Consider the following 21,264-nt stretch of genomic DNA (forward strand, 5'->3'; position numbering starts at 1 on the left):
AACTTGATGATGGTGAGGAAAATATGAGTGAGGTTGATGTTCTGGAGCATGTTGACATTAAAGGAGAGGAGGTGTTGGAGTTGATAAAAATATATTAGGATGGATAAGTCCCCGGGGCCTGACAGAATATTCCCCAGGCTGCTCCACGAGGTGAGGGAAGAGATTGCTGAGCCTCTGGCTAGGATCTTTATGTCCTCGTTGTCCACAGGAATGGTACCGGAGGATTGGAGGGAGGTGAATGTTGTCCCCTTGTTCAAAAAAGGTATAGAGATAGTCCAGGTAATTATAGACCAGTGAGCCTTACGTCTGTGGTGGGAAAGCTGTTGGAAAAGATTCTTGGAGATAGGATCTATAGGCATTTAGAGAACCATGGTCTGATCAGGGACAGTCAGCATGGCTTTGTGAAGGGCAGATTGTGTCTAACAAGCCTGATAGAGTTCTTTGAGGAGGTGACCAGGCATATAGATGAGGGTAGTGCAGCAGATGTGATCTACATGGATTTTAGTAAGACATTTGACAAGGTTCCACACGGTAGGCTTATTCAGAAATTCGGAAGGCATGGGATCCAGGGAAGCTTGGCCAGGTGGATTCGGAATTGGCTTGCCTGCAGAAAGCAAAGTGTCATGGTGGAGGGAGAAAATTCGGATTAGAGGATTCTGACTAGTGGTGTCCCACAAGGATCAGTTCTGGGACCTCTACTTTTCATGATTTTTATTAACGACCTGGATGTTGGGGTAGAAGGGTGGGTTGGCAAGTTTTCAGATGACACAAAGCTCGGTGGTATTGTGGATAGCGTAGAGGATTGTCGAAAATTGCAGAGAGACATTGATGGGATGCAGAAGTGGGCTGAGAAGTGGCAGATGGAGTTCAACCCGGAGAAGTGTGAAGTGGTACACTTTGGAAGGACAAACTCCAAGGCAGAGTATAAAGTAAATGGTAGGTTACTTGGCAGTGTGGAGGAACTGAGGGATCTGGGGTTACATGTCCACAGATCCCTGAAAGTTGCCTCACAGGTAGATAGGGTAGTTAAGAAAGCTTATGGGGTGTTAGCCTTCATAAGTCAAGGGATAGAGTTTAGGAGTTGCAATGTAATGATGCAGCTCTATAAAACTCTAGTTAGGCCACACTTGGAGTACTGTGTCCATTTCTGGTCGCCTCACTGTAGGAAGGACGTGGAAGCATTGGAAAGGGTACAGAGGAGATTTAACAGGATGCTGCCTGGTTTAGAGAGTATGGATTATGATCAGAGATTAAGGGAGCTAGGGCTTTACTCTCTGGAGAGAAGGAGGATGTGGAGACTTGATAGAGGTATGCAAGATATTAAGAGGAATAGATAGAGTGGACACCCAGTGCCTCTTCCCCAGGGCACCACTGCTCAATACAAGAGGACATGGCTTTAAGGTAAGGGGTGGGAAGTTCAAGGGGGATATTAGAGGAAGGTTTTTGCTCAGAGAGTGGTTGGTGCGTGGAATGCACTGCCTGAGTCAGTGGTGAAGTTTAAGAGACTACTAGACAGGTATATGGAGGAATTTAAGGTGGGGGCTTATATGGGAGGCAGGGTTTAAGGGTCAGCACAGCATTGTGGGCTGAAGGGCCTGTACTGTGCTGTACTATTCTATGTTCTATGTTCTATGTAATTTGACTAGGATCTTCCTATTGTGGGTGATAGATGTGCATCTAACATGTTTTCCATGTGAAATGCATATTAAATTATGTCATCCCAATGCAATTACCCTTTGGAAGTCTTCAGTGCACAGCACAGGACCTCTTTTTATTCTCTGGTGGTTCAACACCCCTGCACTCTCCTGACCCTGACACTCATCAGCAACCAACTTCTTTCCACTCTCTAATCAGCCCAGGTCAAAGTACCTACTGCCATCCTCCAATTTCCACATGAACCCAGAAATTCTCCACCAAGCTTCCAACCTAGTGTTCCCCTCCTGGAAGTGCTGATCCCCAATTCCTCTGCTGTTGTTAATTTGATCAACATTTCTCTCTCTCAGTCCTTCATTCTTTGGCCTTCTCTTCCACACCAGAGCCACCAGATCTGGTTTTAGGTCTCAGCTGCAACTGAAGCTTTCAATGACAAGCCCACAACTAAGAAGGCTGTTGATGTCCCATTGCATTAAACACATAACATACCCATTGCCAGGCGATAAAATTTGCAGCAGCTACGCTTGATCTAAATTAGTGATGGATAAGTGAGTGGAAAGTTACATTTCACAGTTCAAATTAGAAATATACTATAAGTTTAACATTTCTTGGAGCTCAGTTGTTTCAACTCATTTACAGCAGTGATTCTTTTAAATATGAGTTTTTCTAATGAGCGTGCAAGAGTACTTGGTTGAAACTTCACATTATCAAAATGGTGTGAAATTGGACACAGTTTCAAGACTAGCTGTCTGCCTGCACCCAATCATTAAGCTTGAAAACAATAGGTCTCTTATTTTTTTCTGTGCCTATTGCAAAATTCACAGGAGGTAACAATTGGAAAGTGTGATCAGATTTCTGTCTCGTTTTCAAATTGACATGTAACATTTTCAGTGATTTTCATCTGAGAGTGAGACAAAAATGTTTTCATTAATTAAGTTAAAATGGAACTGCACTGGAGCAATCGTCAACATCAAGTGAAAATCCAGAAACATTAGATATTACAAAATTAAGTTTCTTGTATTTTTAGATGAAATATTATTGTACAAATTTGATGCCAAAAAATTATGAAGTCAAACATGCTACAAAGTTGCAGATAATGTTTTTGTATCATTTAATTTAGGACTTTTGAGAAATTGGATGTCACTCAAGTAAAGTATTATTGAACGAATCTAATTACATCTTATTTCATGTGCTTATGACAAGGCCTATATTTCATGTCACTGGAAAGGATGCTAGTGTTTCAAAAAGGGATAAGCTAACATTTGTTGTTTATTCATTAGTTCTGGAGGTTGCTATTTCTGGCCCAGCAACAATCTGTTACAGAATGTGATATTGTAATTACCTGAAAGTATAGAAAAACTCCTTTCTCGAATCATTGTAGAGGATTACACTTGAGCATTGTCCCTGACTGAGTAACAGGTGTGTGTTTCAGTACCATTTTTTATTGAGTCTTACTTTGGTGAGATTTTCTAGCCTATATCATGTTATCAGGGTTTGTGCTGAAATTAGTAAAAGGCACTCTTGTTCCCAGGTACTAACTTGCAACACTTTGCTAATCACACTTCAGTTGGATGTGGATTGAAAGCAGGTGCTAAAGTCTTAGAACCATATCACCACAAGTGATAACCATCTAAATGATGCAAAAGTATGTGGTTTGCCATCCGTTTCATTGCCAAGTTTCTTGTGTACATACTACTTTGATTGTTTTCTTTTCAAACTCAGACTTCCGGAAGATAGTTTTTGTGAATAAATTGCAATCCACTCGAATGCTACTTGTATACATGATGAATCTTTATAGTACATGAAGCTTTATAATCTGCTTAGGTGCTCTATTCCTGTTTCTTTTATACTTCAGTTGCCTTTTGTCCTTTTAATCCTGTTCCTTGACATTTCTCTCTCACAATCTTTCCTTATCCCATTTATATTCCCTTATTTTACAGCAGTTTTGATGGGATTATGCAATACAGATACATGCTGCATGCAGTAAAATATTTTGAAATTACAATTTTAAATCAGCATTTTTTTCCTCGTTTCCTTTAGCTCTTGTATGGCATTTAAGGTCTGCCTTTATTTCCGTACCCCTCATGATTCTTAAATGAAGTAATGACTTACTTTTTTTCTTTCACAATACCAATGCCTCTTTGAAGGTAGGAAACAGAAAATTTCATATAAATCCATAAATAAGGCCTTACTGATTATGCTATGTAGGTTATGAGAATTTGTTTTGATTTATAATCAAATATTATTGAGATGAAATGCAATATTTGTTATTATAAATATGGATGCAAAAAACATACCTTGGTCTTGGTTACATTTTAGGCATTGCAATAAAACTGATTTAATTTGGCCTACAGTATATAATAAAATTTCAGGTGATAAAATCCAAACATTGCTTACTAAATTTAACTGTTACCTGTGACTTTAGAACACATATATATTGATCAGATTTCTCCCTCAGGAGTATGCTGAATAACTCTGAATCTCCCCCTTGCCCTTGAATAGATCTGTACCACATTTGAGGATATTAATTCAGTAAGGTATTTTGCTAAAGTGTCACGAAATTTCATTTTATTTTTAGGAGATGCAGTTAGGCAAATACTGATTTGTTCCAGGTTTGATATCCAACTCTTAGGACATTTTGAATAAGGAAAGTGTTTCATTTGCTACTGTTGAATCTAACCATTTATCTACAACTTTTGTATAAATCCTTACTAATGTAACTATATATCCTTAATGCATACCATCTTAATTCTGGAAGGCAGCCACATTAACAGCAGTGGTAATGCCTACCAGAAGAAGACAATGGCAAACCACTTCTGTAGAAAATTTTGCCAAGAACAATCATGGTTATAGACCAGGATCACCTACGTCGTATGACATGGCACATAATGATGATGATGATGATAAATGCCAACCAACACAGTCTCTAGGAGGTTACCTCAGTATCTGTGGAGGTCGCAGAAAATTTCACAAATTTCAGAATTCTTTAAATTCAAGAGCTTATATCTATTCTTCATCTCTCCCAGATAAATTGCTGAAGGAAAAATGCTGGTTATGCCGGAAGCATGATGTTTTAACACAGACAAGGTATAAAGGCACATATTATAGGAATCCATAATAGAAGAGTATATTCCTTCAAAATGAGAACTGAATTACATCTCCCTTCCTTGATCCAATAGCGTTCTTGGTCCTTATGTAACCTCACCTAAAGACTACCCTACACCTAATTCATTGTTTGCAGAGCCAAATTCAATTCAAGGCAATGTTATAATTGCAATAAGTTGCATTTCCAGATATCACCATTTGCTTTTCAACTGACATAATTCCTGTTATTAAATTCCCCTTTATATTTAAAATATAAATCACCAATGTAAGTATGCTGATTATCTCCCTATGTCCCCACAATTTTTTCAAAACACTTTTCTGAAAATATATCATTCATTGTCTTTTTTTATTTATTATGATTAATGAAATTTCTTGTATCCAAAATATAGCTGGAACCAAAATGGAAAAGATAACAAAATGTAAAAGAAACTGGAAATATTTCAAAGTTGAGATTCATAATGGGAAATTAGGAAATAGCAAAGAAATTGAATAAAAATTTTGCATTTGCTTTGACGGTAGGGAAAACTGGGAGGGGATATGGTGTTGGAAAGGAAGAGAGAATTTTGAAACAACCACATCACCAGAGGAAATGTACCAGGCAATCTCAAACAAGAGAAAATCTGCAGATGCTGGAAATCTAAGCAATGCACACAAAATGCAAGAGGAACTTAGCAGGCCAGACAGCATCTAAGGAAAAGTCAAAATTTCAGGCGAGACCCTTCATCAGCACTTGATGAAGTGTTTTGGCCTGAAACATTGACTATACCTGTTTCCATTGATGCTGCCTGGTCTTTTGAGTTCCTCCTGCACTTTGTGTGCATTGTACCAGGCAACCTAATGGGATGAAAAACAGTCAGGTTCCCTGGACCTGCATCCTTGGAGCATTTGTTGTGATCTTGTAAAATTTCCTAGGTTCTGGAAAGTCCCAAGTGAGTTGGAAAACTGTGAATATTAAATATTCCTATAAGACAGGAGGGTGACAGAAAGCAGGAAACCACCAGCAAATTGGTCTAACATTTGTCACTGGGAAAATGCTGATATCATTAAGGAGCAGGACATTTAGAAAATCACAATACAAGCAAGAAGAATCAATGTGATTTTATGAAAGGAACGTAACAACTGTATTAAATTACTATGAAGATATCATGAGTAGTGTGGACATAAGGGAATTGTATATACAAACATAGAAACATAGAAAACCTACAGCACAATACAGGCCCTTCGGCCCACAAATTTGTGCCGAACATGTCCCTACCTTAGAAATAACTAAGTTTACCTATAGCCCTCTATTTTTCTAAGCTCTATGTACCTATCCAAAAGTCTCTTAAAAGACCCTATCGTATCTGCCTCCACCACTGTTGCCGGCAGCCCATTCCACACACTCACCACTCTCTGAGTAAAAAACTTACCCCTGACATCTCCTCTGTACGTACTCCCCAGCACCTTAAACCTGTGTCCTCTTGTGGCAACCATTTCAGCCTCTGACTGTCCACATGATCAATGCCTCTTATCATCCGTCACTCCAAGGAGAAAAGGCCAAGTTCACTCAACCTATTCTCATAAGGCATGCTCCCCATTCCAGGCAACATTCTTGTAAATCTCCTCTGCACACTTTCTATGGTTTCCACATCCTTCCTATAGTGAGGCAAACAGAACTGAGCACAGTACTCCAAGTGGGGTCTAACCAGGGTCCTATATAACTGAAACATTACCTCTCGGCTCCTAAATTCAATTCCACGATTGTTGAAGACCAATACACCGTACGCCTTCTTAACCACAGAGTCAACCTGAGCAGCTTCTTTGAATGTGCGATGGACTCGGACTACAAGATCCCTCTGATCCTCCACACTGCCTAGAGTCTTACCATTAATACTATATTCTGTCGTCATATTTGACCTACCAAAATGAACCACTTCACACTTATCTGGGTTGAACTCCATCTGCCACTTCTCAGCCCAGTTTTGCATCCTATCAACGTCCTGCTGTAACCTCTGACAGCCCTCCACACTATCCATAACACCTCCAACCTTTGTGTCATCAGCAAACTTGTTAACCCATCCCTCCACTTCCTCATCCAGGTCATTTATAAAAATCACGAAGAGTAAGGGTCCCAGAACAGATCCCTGAGGCACTCCACTGGTGACCGACCTCCATGCAGAATATGACCCATCTACAACCAATCCTTGCCTTCTGTGGGCAAGCCAGTTATGAATCCACAAAGCAGTGTCCCCTTGGATCCCATGCCTCCTTAATTTCTCAATAAGCCTTGCATGGGGTACTTTATCAAATGCCTTGCAGAAATCCATATTCACTACATCTACTGCTCTTCCTTCATAAATTTGTTTAGTCACGTCCTCAAAAAGTTCAATCAAGCTCATAAGGCACGACCTGCCCTTTTCAAATCCATGCTGACTATTCCAAATTATATTATACCTCTCCGAATGTTCATAAATCCTGCCTCTCAGGATCTTCTCCATCAACTTACCAACCACTGAGGTAAGACTCACTGGTCTATAATCTCCTGGGCTATCCCTACTCCCTTTCTTGAATAAAGGAACAACATCTGCAACCCTCTAATCCTCCGGAACCTCTCCCGTCCCCACTGATGATGCAAAGGTCATTGCCAGAGGTTTAGCAATCTCCTCCCTCGCCTCCCACAGTTCACTGGGGTACATCTCATCCGGTCCTGGTGACTTATCCAACTTGATGCTTTCCAAAAGCTCCAGCACATCCTCTTTCTTAATATCTATATGTTCAAGCTTTTCAGTCTGCTGCAAGTCGTCACTACAATCACCAAGATCCTTTTCCATAGAGAATACAGAAGTAAAGTATTCATTAAGTACCTCTGCTATTTCCTCCAGTTCTATACATACTTTCCCACTGTCACACTTGATAGGTCCTATTCTTTCACATCTTATCCTCTTGTACCTCTTGTCCTCTTGTACAAAGTACAGTATTTGGATTTCTAGAAGGCATTTGATAAAGTGCCACATGAAAGGCTACTGAATTAACATCACACTGGGGCAATATATTAGCTAGGATAAATAATTGTCTAAATATCAGCAAACAATATTGGCATAAATAAGTATTGAGTTATTGGAATGATTAGAAGTGAGCCAAAATAGCTCACAATCTATATTACTGACTAAATGAAGGGACTGAATATATTATAGTCAGATTTGATGACAATACAACAGATAAGTGATAAAAAGCAAGCTGTGAGAATGTCACAAAGGATCTGCAAAAGCGTTCAAATTGATTAAGTGAGTGGCAAATATTTGACAGGTTGGAGTACAAAGTGGAAAAATGTAAGGTCATCCAGATCAGTAGAAGAACCAGAAAATCTGAGTAAGTTTGAATGTAGTAACTCACACAAAATGCTGGAGGAACTCAGCAAGTCAGACAGTATCTATATTTATGGAGAATAATAAACAATCAAAATTTTGGGCCGAGATACTTACGTTCATATTTAAATGGAAATAGATCACAGAATGCTAAGGTATAGAGAGGTCTGAACTCAGGATGTGCATAAACTTAGCTCACCAGTGCAATGGGAAAGGGAATGTTGGACTTTGTAAAGGAGACAGAGTGTGAAACTAGGGAAGTCTAGCTGGAAGAGAGCACATCAAGTACTCCATTCAGCTTTTATTCTTGCGATATATCCTTCATTACCGTTCAAAGGTGATTCACCAGATTATTTCTTGGATGAAGGAGATGTCTTATGAAGAAAGCAAATTGAACCTATACTCAATGGAGTTCTGAAGAATGGCAATGAAATGATATGCAGTCTGAGAATGTATGACAAGTTGGACAGAGGAAGAGCAGTTCCCCATGGGGCAACTAGGTATTATGCATTGTTTCAGAATAAGAGAATCAGAATCAGAATCAGGTTTACTATCACAGAAACGTGTTACGGAAGTTGTTGTTTGCAGCAGCAATGCAGTGTAACACATAAAAGTTACTAATAAGTTACAAAAATGCATAAATAGTGCAAAAGGAAAACAATGAAGTGGCGTTCTTGGGTTCATTAGTAATTCAGAAATCTGAAGCTGCAGGGGAAGAAGCTGTTTAACAACGAGGATTGTACTTTCTCTCAAAGGATCATAAATCATGGGAGTTCTCTTACCTAGAGAACTGTGGAGTCTAAGCCACTGAAAACCTTTCAAGGTGATGCCAGACAAATATTAGGGCAATAGAGGTGTCAATGATTATGGGTAAAGGCAGGAGTGTGGAACTGAAACCAAGACCACATAACTCATGATTTTATTGAAAGGTGGAACTGACCCAAGCAGCCATTTAGTCTAATCTTGCCCATTTTTCTTACATTCATAAAAATAGGATTAATGTATTTGATTATTTTTTGTTTTCTTAAAATTCTTCATTAAAATTTCTACTTGAAGACCTCAGCTACTCCCAAATCCCATGGCTAGTAGTTGTTTATTCTTGAGTTTTGCAGTCTGAGTATATACAGTATGTACAATCTCTCTGGAGAACTGTTCAGCCAGCCATTCTGAAGGAAATGCTTTCCATAACTTCTAGCCAGTTTCTGTTTGAAAGTTTTACATTATTTTAAAATAACTTACAAGACAAGTTTCTTCAACTTCACTAAGAAAAAAGTTAATCAATTTTTTAAGTAAAGGTCTGCATACGTGTGTTTTCAAGGATTTGATTACATAACTGCTGAAGCCATTAAACCAAATTTGAATTTAACTCCTGATTGCAACAATTATGACACTTGAAAATTTCTTTGGCTGCAAAGAACTTTTTCATTAAACATTGGAAAGGAAAATCTAGTAGTGTGAACAATGGATCTGCATTTCTTCAGCTGATGTTACTAAAATGTAATGTGAAATTGAAGCTGGATTTTATTACTCTTCCTGGTGTTGCTGTGTACAAATGTAGGCTGTTGGAGGAAGCAATGTGCAAAACACTTCAGAGGCGGGGATTCTACAAAGAGGCAAAGAGATAAAGAGAAGTATGCAAGCAGAAAGCACAGTAGGAAAACAGCTCTTCACACTCATATTTGATTTCTGGAAAATGGTTAAATTTGGATAGCAAGCAAAGCTTCATAGAGAGACAGAAGTAGGAGAGAAATAGGAAATTTATCAGTCTGTGTTTTTCGTGAACACAACCCTTGGGATAGAAAAATCTAGAGGGCAACTGCACTCTGACTGGTGAGGTTTATCCACATCTTGGGCTTAAATAGCCTTTCCCTTATTCTGAACTGATGCTCAGAGAAAATATTTTCGCTATATCTAGCCTGTCAAACTTGAGATCACAGAGAACGTGTAACTTAACGTCAACTTTACATCTCTGTTTTCTATATTAGTTCACATTTTGTCATATGTTCACACAGTACAATAAAGGGGTTATACATTATGTGAAAATAAATCAAAATGTGTGACCTTGAAATCTCCTGCAATACTCTTCGCATTAAAATGTGAATTAGCTTCTGAAGGACAGCTTGTAAAACTAACATCCTTGACATAATTAAATACATTTGCCAATAATGACTAAATCAAATGTTGTATTTTAACAGGCAGATTATGTCTTTACCTCATCACCATATGGCAAGGGTCTGCATAAGGAGGCGAGGAAACAAGAAGGGAACACAGTACCATTCTCCAATAGTCGTCTAGAAAGAAAAATATGAGCCCATGAAGGATATGCACAAAAAATAGGAAGTTCTAATAAGAACAGAAAATACATAATGGATGGTTTGACATTGGGATTTATCGAGGAACTAAGGAACCTTGGTGTACAAGGTCAACTTCCCTGATGGTGGTAGCACAAGTAGATAAGACAATTTAGAAGGATTACATGATGGTGATGTGACCTTGCCTGACATCTCTCCTCCATATGCAGGCCCTTGGCAGCTGATGAGGAGGCAAAATCATAATCTATCTGTCATCTGTGTCACAAACAAGAAAAAATCTGCAGATGTTAGAAATCCGAGCAACACACACAAAATGCTGGAGGAACTCAGCAGGCCAGGCAGCATCTACGGGGAGAAACCACAGTTGACTTTTCGGGCTGAAACCCTTCATCGGGTCTGGAGAGAAGAAGCTGAGTAGATTTGAAAGGTGGGAAGAGGGGAGAGAGAAACACCAGGCCATACAGTAGGTGAAACTTGGAGGGGGGCGGGGATGGAAAAGAGCTGGGAAGTTGATTGGTGAAAGAGACAGAAGGCCATGGAAGAAAGAAAAAAAGAGGTGTGGGGGAGGAGTACCAGAGGGAGGCGATGGGTGGGCTGGGAGATAACATGAGAGAGGGACAAAGGGATGGGAAATGGTGGTGGGGGAGGGGGGGAGGCATTACTGAAAATTTGAGAAATCGATGTTCATGCCATCAGGTTGGAGGCTACTCAAACAGAATATAAGGTATTGTTCCTCCAAACTAAGCGTGGCCTTATCACGACAGTGGAGGAGGCCATGGATGGACATATCAGAATGAGAATGGGAAGTGAAATTAAAATGGGTGGCCACTGGGAGATCCCACTTGTTCTGGCAGATGGCGTGCAGATGCTCAGTGAAGCAGTTTCCCAGACCACACCGGGTCTCACTGATATAAAGAAGGCCACACTGGGAGCACCAGACACAGTAGATGATCCAAACAGACTTACAGGTGAAATGGCGCCTCACCTGGAAGGACTATTTGGTGCCTTGAATGGTAGTGAGGGAAGAGTAGGGGTGGGTGTAGCACTTGTTCCGCTTGCAAGGATAAGTGCCAGGAGGGAGATCAGTGGGGAGAGACGAATGGATAGAGGAGTCACGTAGGGAACAATCCCTGTGGAAAGTAGAAAGTGCTGGAGGTGGGGGGAGGGAAAGATGTGTTTGGTGGTGGTTTCCAGTTGGAGGTGGCAAAAGTTTTGGAGAATTATATGCTGGACACAGAGGCTTGTGAGGTGGTAGGTGAGGACAAGAGGAACCCTATCCCTGGTAGTGTGGCAGGAGGATGGGGTAAGGGCAGAGGTGTGTGAAATGGAAGAGGTGCAGTTGAGGGCAGCATTGATGGTGGAGGAAGGGAAGCCCCTTTCTTTGAAAAAGGAGGACATCTCCTTCGTTCTAGAATGAAAATTCTTATTCTGAGAGCAGATGCAGCAGAGATGGAGGAGACAAAGGAGAAATTATTCAGAGTGAGGACAAGTTCCACTAGGTGAAAGAGAGTGGTGGTAGAGAGGAATTTGTTGGTTCTGATGTCCAGAAAGAAGTGGAGAGCTTTGAGGCCTTCCTGGTGGGGAATGGAGGTGTAGAAGTACTGGACATCCGTCATAAAAATAAGCTGATGGAGGTCAGGGAACCTGAAATCCTTGAAAAGATCAAGAGTGTGTGAGGTGTTACGGATGTAGGTAGGTAGGGACTGAACCAGGAGGGATAAAACAGAGTCGAGGTCATTTATGTGATACTTGTCTTCATTAATCAGAGAGCACAGAGAGGTTACATCTAGGTGAGCTTTTGAATTGTCCATGCAGGGAAGGCTGCAGGCCAGGTACTGAAGGAGATGCATACATACAGACATAATGGTCAATATTGACATGGTGTCCGAAAGATCTGTTCTGTACTATATAACTCTATGACAATGAATTGAAAGAAGACAGAAAATGCCAGTATAAACACTAGAGAATGTGCAGATGCTGGAAATCCGGAGTAACACAAACAAAATGCCAGAGGAACTTTGCAAATCAGGCATCATCTATGGAAAGGAATGAACAATTGACAATTCAGGCCAAGACCCTTCATCAAAAAAGGGGGAAGGAGTACAAGCTGGAAGGTGATAGGTGAAACCAGGTGGGTGAGGGAGGGGGAGAAGAGGAAGGAGGAGGGGTATTGGCGGAGATAATAAGCAGGTGAGGAGAAAAGGAGGGAGCCAGAGAGGGGAATGGGAAGCGAGGGAAGGGGGAGAGGGATTTTCTATGTGTATGGAGGGATATGGTCCATGTGCAGTTCAGTGGGACTAGGCAGAAAATGGTTCAGCACAGCCAAGAAGGGCCAAAAGGCCTGTTTCTGTGCTGCAGTTTTTCTATGGTTTTGCTATGGTTAGAAAAATTGATGTTCATGCCATGAGGCCGGAGGTTATGAGGGCGGAATATGAGGTGTTGCTCCTCCAACTTGAGAGTGGCCTCATCGTGGCAGTAGAGGTGACCATGGACCGATGTGTTGGAATGGAAATGTAGATTGACATTATAATGGTTGGCCACTGGAAAATACTTTTTGTTGCAGATGTAGCAAAGATACTCGACAGTGCGGTCCCCAATGCACGTCGGGCCTCATTAAAGTAGAGGAAGCCACATCAGGAGCACTGGGTATGGTAGGTGGCCCCAACAGATTCATAGGTGAAATGTTGCTTCACCTAGAAGGACTGTTTGGGGCCCTGAATGGAGGTAAGGGAGGAGGTGAATAGGTAGGTATAGCATTTTTTCCACTTGAAGGAATAGGTGGCAGCAGGGAGATTAGTGGGAAGGAACAAACAAAAATGGAATAACAGAGAGAGCAAATCAGAGAGTTGTGGGGGCGGGTGGTAAATATGTGTCTGGTGGTAGGATCCTGTTAAAGATGGCAGAAGTTGTGGAAAATAATGTGCTGGATGTGGAGTTTCATGGGCCGCTAGGTAAGGATAAGAGGAATTCTATCCCTGCTAAAGCAGTGGAAAGAAGGAGTGAGAACAGATATCCGGGGAAATGGAGGAGATGAGAGTAAGGGCAGCATCAATGGTGGATGAAGGAATATAATATTCTTTGAAGGAGGGGGATATCTCTGATGTTCTGGAAAGAGAACCTAATCCTGGGAACTGAGAAAAGGGAATGGCATTTTTACAGGTGACAGAGAGGGAAGAGGTATAGTTAAGATATGTAGCTGTGAGAGTTGATAGGTTTATAAAATTTGTTTCCCAGTGATGGAGACAGAGAGATCAAGAAAGGGGAAAACAGTGTCAGAAATGGACTGGGTGAATTGAATGCAGGGTGGAGGCGAGAGGCAAAGTTGATGAAGTTCACAAACTTAGTATGGGTGCATGAAGGAGCACCAATGCAGACGTCCATGCAGTGCAGAAAGAGTTGGGGAGCATTATCAGTGAAGGCTTGGAACATGGACTGTTTCATAAAGCCAACAAAAAAGGCAGGCACAGCTGGGGCCCATGCAGGTGCCCGTGAGTTTGAAGAAAGTGGGAGGAGCCGAAAGAGAAATTGTCGAGGGTGAGGAACAACTTCATCAGGCAAAGGAGTATGGTAGTGGAAGTGAACTGGTCAGTTCTGTTGTTGAAAAAGAAGCAGAGAGCTTATAGGCCTTCTTGATGGGGGATAGAATCTATAGGGATTGGATGTCAATGGTGAAAATGAAGCAATCAGGACCAGGGAATTGAAAATTATTGACGGGATCGAGAGCGTATGAAGTTTCGCAAATATAGGTAGAAAGTAGCTGAACCAAGGGGGATAAAATGGAGTCAATGTACGTGGTCACGAATTCAGTCGGGCAGGAGCAGGTGGAGACAATGGATCTATCCAGACAGTCAGTTCTATGGATCTTGAGTAAGAGGTAGAAGTGAGGAGTGCAAGATAAAGAAACTATGAGGTTGGTGGAAGTGGATGGAAGATCTCCAGAACTGATGATGGTGTGGGAGAAAATGGTCTGATGACCCTGAGTAGGTGGTTTCCAAAGGTAAGTAGGAGGAGGAGTCTGGGAGTATCAGCCTTGGCCTCAGCAAGGCAGAGGTGAGTCCATCAGACTGCAGCAATACTCCTTTGACTGGTGGTGAGTTTTGAGATGATGCTGAGGGAATGGTGGTCAGTGCATTCAGATGGGGTAATGTTCAAATACAAGAGAGAAGTGCTGAGGTTGAGATTGTTGATATCTCATTGGCAATTAGGGATGAAAAGATCCAGAATAGGCAGAAGTAGGGCATCAAACAAAAGGAAGACAACTGGAGATTGTAGAAGGAGTCATCGGTGAGGAGTGGGGAATCCTTGCCAAACAATTCGGCTCAAAGAGAGAGGCGACAGAAGAAGAGCTCCGAGTTGTGCTGGGTGAAGAATTCATTGAGGTGTGGGCATAGGGGAACAAAGGAAAGGCCATTGCCTTAGAGAGGGGAAGCTGAGGGAGGGTCGAAGTGGGATGCTGAGACTGTTCTGTAGGCCAGGCAGCATCTGTGGTTACTAAAACCAGAGTAATGTTTCATTTTATTGAAATATTAATGATATTGGTAAGATCAGAAGGAACGTACAAGACGTGAAAATTCTGGTAGAACAAGTAATAGTGTGGACAAAATAAGAAAGCCCACTGTGGGAAATTCTATGGAAGTAACTGGACAGCTAAAATTGAAAAGTGAAATCATGCAAGGAAGGACAATGTTGAGTGTTGGAGCAAATGCCAAAAGCTGCAGGAATATCTGCAGGGAATGTAGTTCAGTACAGTCACAGTGACATATAGGTCATTATATAAGGTTGCTTTGGAATTCCATGGTGCACTATTAGACTTAGAAACCTCCTTGCACGAATTTAGTTATGGAGTTGTAAGAAAGATGAATATGGTTTGGTGAAATAACAGTAAGAGCAACCTACTCAAGCGCAAAACAGAATTGGATATCTTACAGGAGAGTGCAAGAACAGAGGGATCAGATCAGGGGTTCCAATCCTTTTTTATGTCATAGACCAATACCATTAAGCAAGGGGTCCTTGAACCCCAGTTCAGAACCCCTGGGTTAGATTTTGAAGAGGTTGGGAGATTAAAAGTGAAAATTATAGTCTCTTAAGAGATTGAGCTATTTGTGAATCAGAATCAGGTTTAATATCACTGGCATATGTTGTGAAATATGTTGTTTTGTGGCAGCAGTTGAATTCTTGTGGGTTGAGTTAAGAAACTGGAAGGGTAAAAGGACACTGATGACAGTTATATACAGGCCTCCCATCAGTAGCTGGTATGCAGACTGCAGATTGCAACAGGAAATAGAAAAGACATGTCAAAGGGGTAAAGTTATGATAGTTACAGGAGATTTTAATTTGCAGATCAATTAGGAAGATCAGGTTGGTGATGGATCTCAAGAGATTGAGTTTGCTGAATACCTGCAAGATGGCTTTTTAGAGTAATTTGTCTTTGAGCCTACTAGGGGATTAGCTATACTGGATTGGGTGTTATGTAATGAACCAGAAGTGATTAGGGAGCTTAAGGTAAAAGAACCCTTAGGAGCCAGTGATTACAATATGATTGAGTTCAACTTGAAATTTGATAGGGAGAAAGTGAAGTCTGACATAGCAGTATTTCATTGGAATAAAGGAAGTTATAGTGGGATGAGAGAGGAGTTAATCAAAGTAAATTGAAAGGAGGTGCTGGCAGGGATGACAGCAGAGCAGCAATGGCGTGAGTTTCTGAGGAAAATGAGAAAGGTGTGGGATAGATGTACTGTATTCCAAGAATGAAGAAATACTCAAATGGCAAAATAATATAATGGCACTATTGACAAGGGAAGTCAAAGTTAATACAAATGCAAAAGAGAGGTCATACAACAAAGCTAAAATTAGTAGGAAGTTACAGGATTGGAACTGATTTGCATTGGCCTTCACTGTGCCAGATGTTGAAGTGTGTGAGGGAAGAGAATTGAGTGCAGTTACTATAACAAGGAGAAGGTGCTCAAAAAGCTGAAAGACCTAAGGGTATTTAAGTCACCTGGACCAGATGAACTGCACCTAGTGTTCTGAAAGAGGTATCGGTACAGATTGTGGAGGCAGTAGTTTATGATCTTTCAAAAATCATTGGACTCTGGCATAGTTCCAGAAGACTAGAAAATTGCTAATGTCACTCCACTCTTTAAGAAAGGAGGAAGGCAGCAGAAGTGAAATTATAGACCAGTTAGCCTGATCTCAGTGGTTGAGAAGATGTTGAAGTCAATTGTTAAGGATGAGGTTATGGAGTAATTTGTGACCCAGGAAAAGATAGGACAATGTCAGCATGGTCTCCTTAAGGGAAAATCTTGCCTGATGAACTTGTTGGAATTCTTTGCGGAGATAACAAGTAGGATAGATAAAGGGAATGTAGTGGATGCTGTATATTTGGACTTCCAAAAGGCCTTTGAGAATGTGCCACACATAAGTCTGCTTACCAAGTTAAGAGTCCATGGTATTATAGGAAAGTTACTGGCATGGTTAGTGCATTGGCTGATTTGTAGGAGGCAGCAAGTGGGAATGAAAGGATCCTTTTTTGGTTGACTGCCAGTGACTAGTGGTGTTCTGCAGGGGTCGGTGTTGGGACTGCTTCTTTTTATGCTGTATATCAATGATTTAGATGATGGAATAGATGGTTTTGTTGCTAAGTTTGCAGATGATACAAAGATGGGTGGAGGGGCAGGTAGTGTTGAGGGAACAGGTAGGATGCAGAAGGACTTAGACAAATTAGGAGAATAGGCAAGAAAGTGGCAAATAAAATACAATGTTGGAAAATGTATGGTCATGCACTTTGGCAGAAGAAATAAAAATGCAGAGTATTTCCTAAATGGGGAGAAAATCAAAAAGTTAGTGGTGAGAAAGTTAGCATTTATTTCAAGAGGTCTAGAATACAAGAGCAGGGATGTGATGCTGAGGCTTTATAAGGCACTGGTGAGGCTTCACCTTGAGTATTGTGAACAGTCTTGGGTTCCTCATCTAAGAAAAGATGTGCTGGCATTGGAGAGGTTTCAGATGTGATTCACAAGTATGATTCTGGAAATGAAAGGGTCATCATACTAGGAGCATTTGATGGCCCTGGGTCTGTACTCACTGGAATTTAGAAGGATGAGAGGGTATCTCATTGAAACCTTTCAAATGTTGAAAGGCCTAGACAGAGAAGATATGGAAAGGATGTCTCCCATGGTGGAGGAGTCTAGGACAAGATGGCACAGCCTCAGGATAGAGAGACATCCATTTAAAACAGAGATGCAGAGAAATTTCTTTAGCCAGAGGGTGGTGAATTTGTGGAACTTGTTACCACAGGCAGTTGAGGGTACAGGTCGTTGGGTGTATTTAAGGCAGAACTTGATAGGTTCTTGATTGGATATGGCATCAAAGGTTACAGGGAATGGGGTTGAGGAGGGGGGGGGAAGGATGAACCATGATTGCATACAGGGCAGGTTCAATGGCCCAAATGTCCTAATTTGCTGCTATGTCTTATGGTCTTATAGTCTTATAATAAAAGTATATTAATTATAATAAGAAAACTATAGATATGAAAAATAAATTAAGTAGTTCAAAAAGAAAGCAAAAAAAAAAGAAAAAAATATAGTGACTCAGTGGTGACACATGGGTTATTGTCCATTCAAAAATCTGATGGCGGTGGAAAAGAAACTGTTTTCAAAATGTTAAGTGTGTGTCTTCAGGCTGCTGTACCTCCTCCTTAATGGTAGCAATGGTAGCATGTCCTGGGTGATGGGGATCCTTAATGATGGTTGCTGCCTTTTTGAGGCATCATCTTTCGAAGGTATCCTCAATGGAGGCCACTGCCCATGGAGGAGATGCCTGAATTTACAACTTTTTGCAGCATTTTCCAATCCTGTGCAGTGGCATCTCCATACTAGACAGTGATGCAACCAGTAAGAATGCTCTCATGTACATCTGTAGAAATTTGTGAGAGTCTTTGGTGACATACCAAGTTTCCTCAAACTCCTAATGAAATATAGCCACTGTCATGTCTTCTTTATAATTACATCAATATGTTGGGCCCAGAATAGATCACCAGAGATGTTGACATGCAGGAACTTGAAACTATTCATCCATTCCACTGCCAATCCCTCATTGAGGATTGGTGTGTGTTCCCTTGACTTCCCCTTCCTGTAGTTCACAATCAATTCTTTGGTCTTACTGACACTGAGTTCAGACATCACTCAAACTGCTGATCTTTCTCACTCCTGTATTCTTCTTTGTCACCATCTGAAATTCTACCTACAGTAGTTGTGTCATCACCAGATTTATAGATGGTGTTGAGTGTTGATTATCAGCAAGGAAGAGATGTTACTTCCAAAACTGCTTTGCCTGTGTCTCCCAGTGAGGTTGTCAAGGATCAAGTTGCAGATGGTGCCCAGGTTTTGGAGGTTGTTGATTAGTACTGATGCTATGATGGTGTTGAACACTGAGCTGTGATCAATGAACAGCAGCCTGACACAGGTATAGCTATTGTCCAGGCGATTCTAGACTGAGTGGAGAGCCAGTGAGATTGCATCTGCTGTAGACCTGCTGTGATGATGGACAAATTGAGCAGGTCCGGGCCCTTGCTTAGGCAGGAGTTATTTCTAGCCATGACCAACCTCTCAAAGCACTTCATTACTGTAGGTGTGAATGAAACTGAGTGATAGTCATTGAGGCATCTCACCCTGATCTTCTTAGGCACTGATATGATTGTTGCCCATTTGAAGCAGGTGGGGACCTCCAACTACAGCAGTGAGAGATTGGAAATGTCCTTGAACACATATGTCAGTTGGTTGGTATGGGTTTTCAGTGCCCTATGAGATACTCTATCAGGACCTAATGCCTTGTAGGGGTTCACCTTCATGAAAGGTGTTCTGATATTGGCCTCCGAGACAAAGATACGGGGTTGCCAGATTCTGCAGGGACTCAGACAGGTGTATGTTTATTCTCCCTTTGAAAGCATGCATAAAATGCGTTTAGCTCATCTGGGAGTGAAGCATCACAGCTATTCAAGATGTTAGGTTTCGCCTTGTAGGAAGCAATAGATGGCAAACCCTGCCAGAGTTGACGTGCATCTCATTCTGTCTCTGTCTTCAACTGGATTTTTTTCACTCATAAGATAACGTTCTGTAAGGCACACCTGGACTTCTTGTATAGTTCTCAATCACTGGTCTTAATTTGCACAGATCGAGCCCTCAGCAGACCACAAATCTCCTGGTTCATCCACGTATTTGCTTTGGACACAACGATCCCAGGAAGTTGAGTGTTCTGCAGTCTTGCAGAAATAGACTTTTGAGAATGCTACAGGTGGATCTCAGAGAGAAAGCATACAGAAAAGTAAGTGAGAAACCAGAGAAGAATATACATCCAAGGCTAAATATTTAAGGGTAAAGCTGTTGAATTCCATGTGCCTATATTTACCTGATCATATTACAAAGTGTAAACTTATTAACTTCATTTCTTTCTACTATAAGACAGTGTTTTCCTTTCAATGGGTTCTTCCTGAAGAAGGTGCTACTTGATTACCAGAGTGCCCTGCTCAATATACACTAGAAAATGTGCATTTTCCAGATATTTTTCCAAACTCAATAACTTAAAGTAAATAACTGATGATGCATAATTTAAACTAAACATCAGTTTTCGAACCTGTCATATATTTTCTTTCTCCTGTTTGCATTTATTCCAAGCCATATGTCCCGTGAGCCTGTTTGTTTTCCAGATGGTTTGTACTCTGGCAGAGGTGATTCGCAGCAGTGTTAAAAGAGCGCCCCTTACTGTCAACCTTATAACAAACAGAAATGGCACTGACATGGACGTTCTTCTGTCTTCACCTTATGCACACTTAGTGCACAACAATGAAAGATCCTTCAACGTCCACATGAAATTTGTCATCATTGTTTCTATTGGATCTTTTTCTCTAATAATAACTGACTATCTATTTGAAATCTAATTATGTCACCAACCGCAGCATTAAGCTATTAATTCCTAACATTTTATTTAGTGTGAAATTGAAAGTAAGAGGTAAAACTGTAGCAAAAGTTTTATTAATGGTTTCGACCCCCCCCCCCCCATGAAAGCATAGATCTAGATACCCTAAAAATAATAGCATTAGTTTTGCATCTGGCCTTCAAATATAGCTTTGGTACTGACGCGCGAGTTTAAGGCATTCAAAGCTTGTGTCTTTCATTCGTATGTGTGTGTATCAATGTTCCAGGTAGTGGTTATAGAAGGGATCACGTACAAGGAAATCTGAATTCACAGTATAAAAGATTAAAATTGATCTATCTGAGCATTATCTAAAAGCAGACTGTAAACAACGTTAGAATACGCGCGGACCTGCGGCGCGCCAGGTATTTCTACCTTTTAAGAGCATCAGAACAAACAGCAGTAACTTATTTTCCCTTCATCTGTTATTACTACCTTGTCTAATATAATTAGATTCAAACCAACATATTAGCAAACTTGTTTTTTAAATTATTTTGAGTAATTACACCAAAACTTGGCTGGCTTCAAAACGTGGGCCTTCAAACGAGCGTAACCTCTCGATGCTGTAATGAGCAACAAGTAGGCGCATTAACTACTGCTGTAATTACTGGTGTTCATTCCTTTCATCACCAAAGAGTAGATGCCGTTTTGAAAAGAATGAGAGAACAGTGTGTTGGGAAAGGAGGAGAATAGACCAGAACTCAGATACAAAGAGTTACACAGCGGCAATTATTGTTTGCCGCTGTAAGCGATCACGAAATACGCATTTAGTTATTTAAAAAAAACAGTTACTTAGAACTGCAATCATTGATTTGGCCCTGGTACGTTTTAAATAAACATGATTAGAAGCCGACATAGAATATTAAACAATGGAACCACGA

The sequence above is a fragment of the Mobula hypostoma genome, chromosome 12 (assembly GCF_963921235.1).
Source record: "Mobula hypostoma chromosome 12, sMobHyp1.1, whole genome shotgun sequence".
Lineage (NCBI taxonomy): Eukaryota > Metazoa > Chordata > Chondrichthyes > Myliobatiformes > Myliobatidae > Mobula > Mobula hypostoma.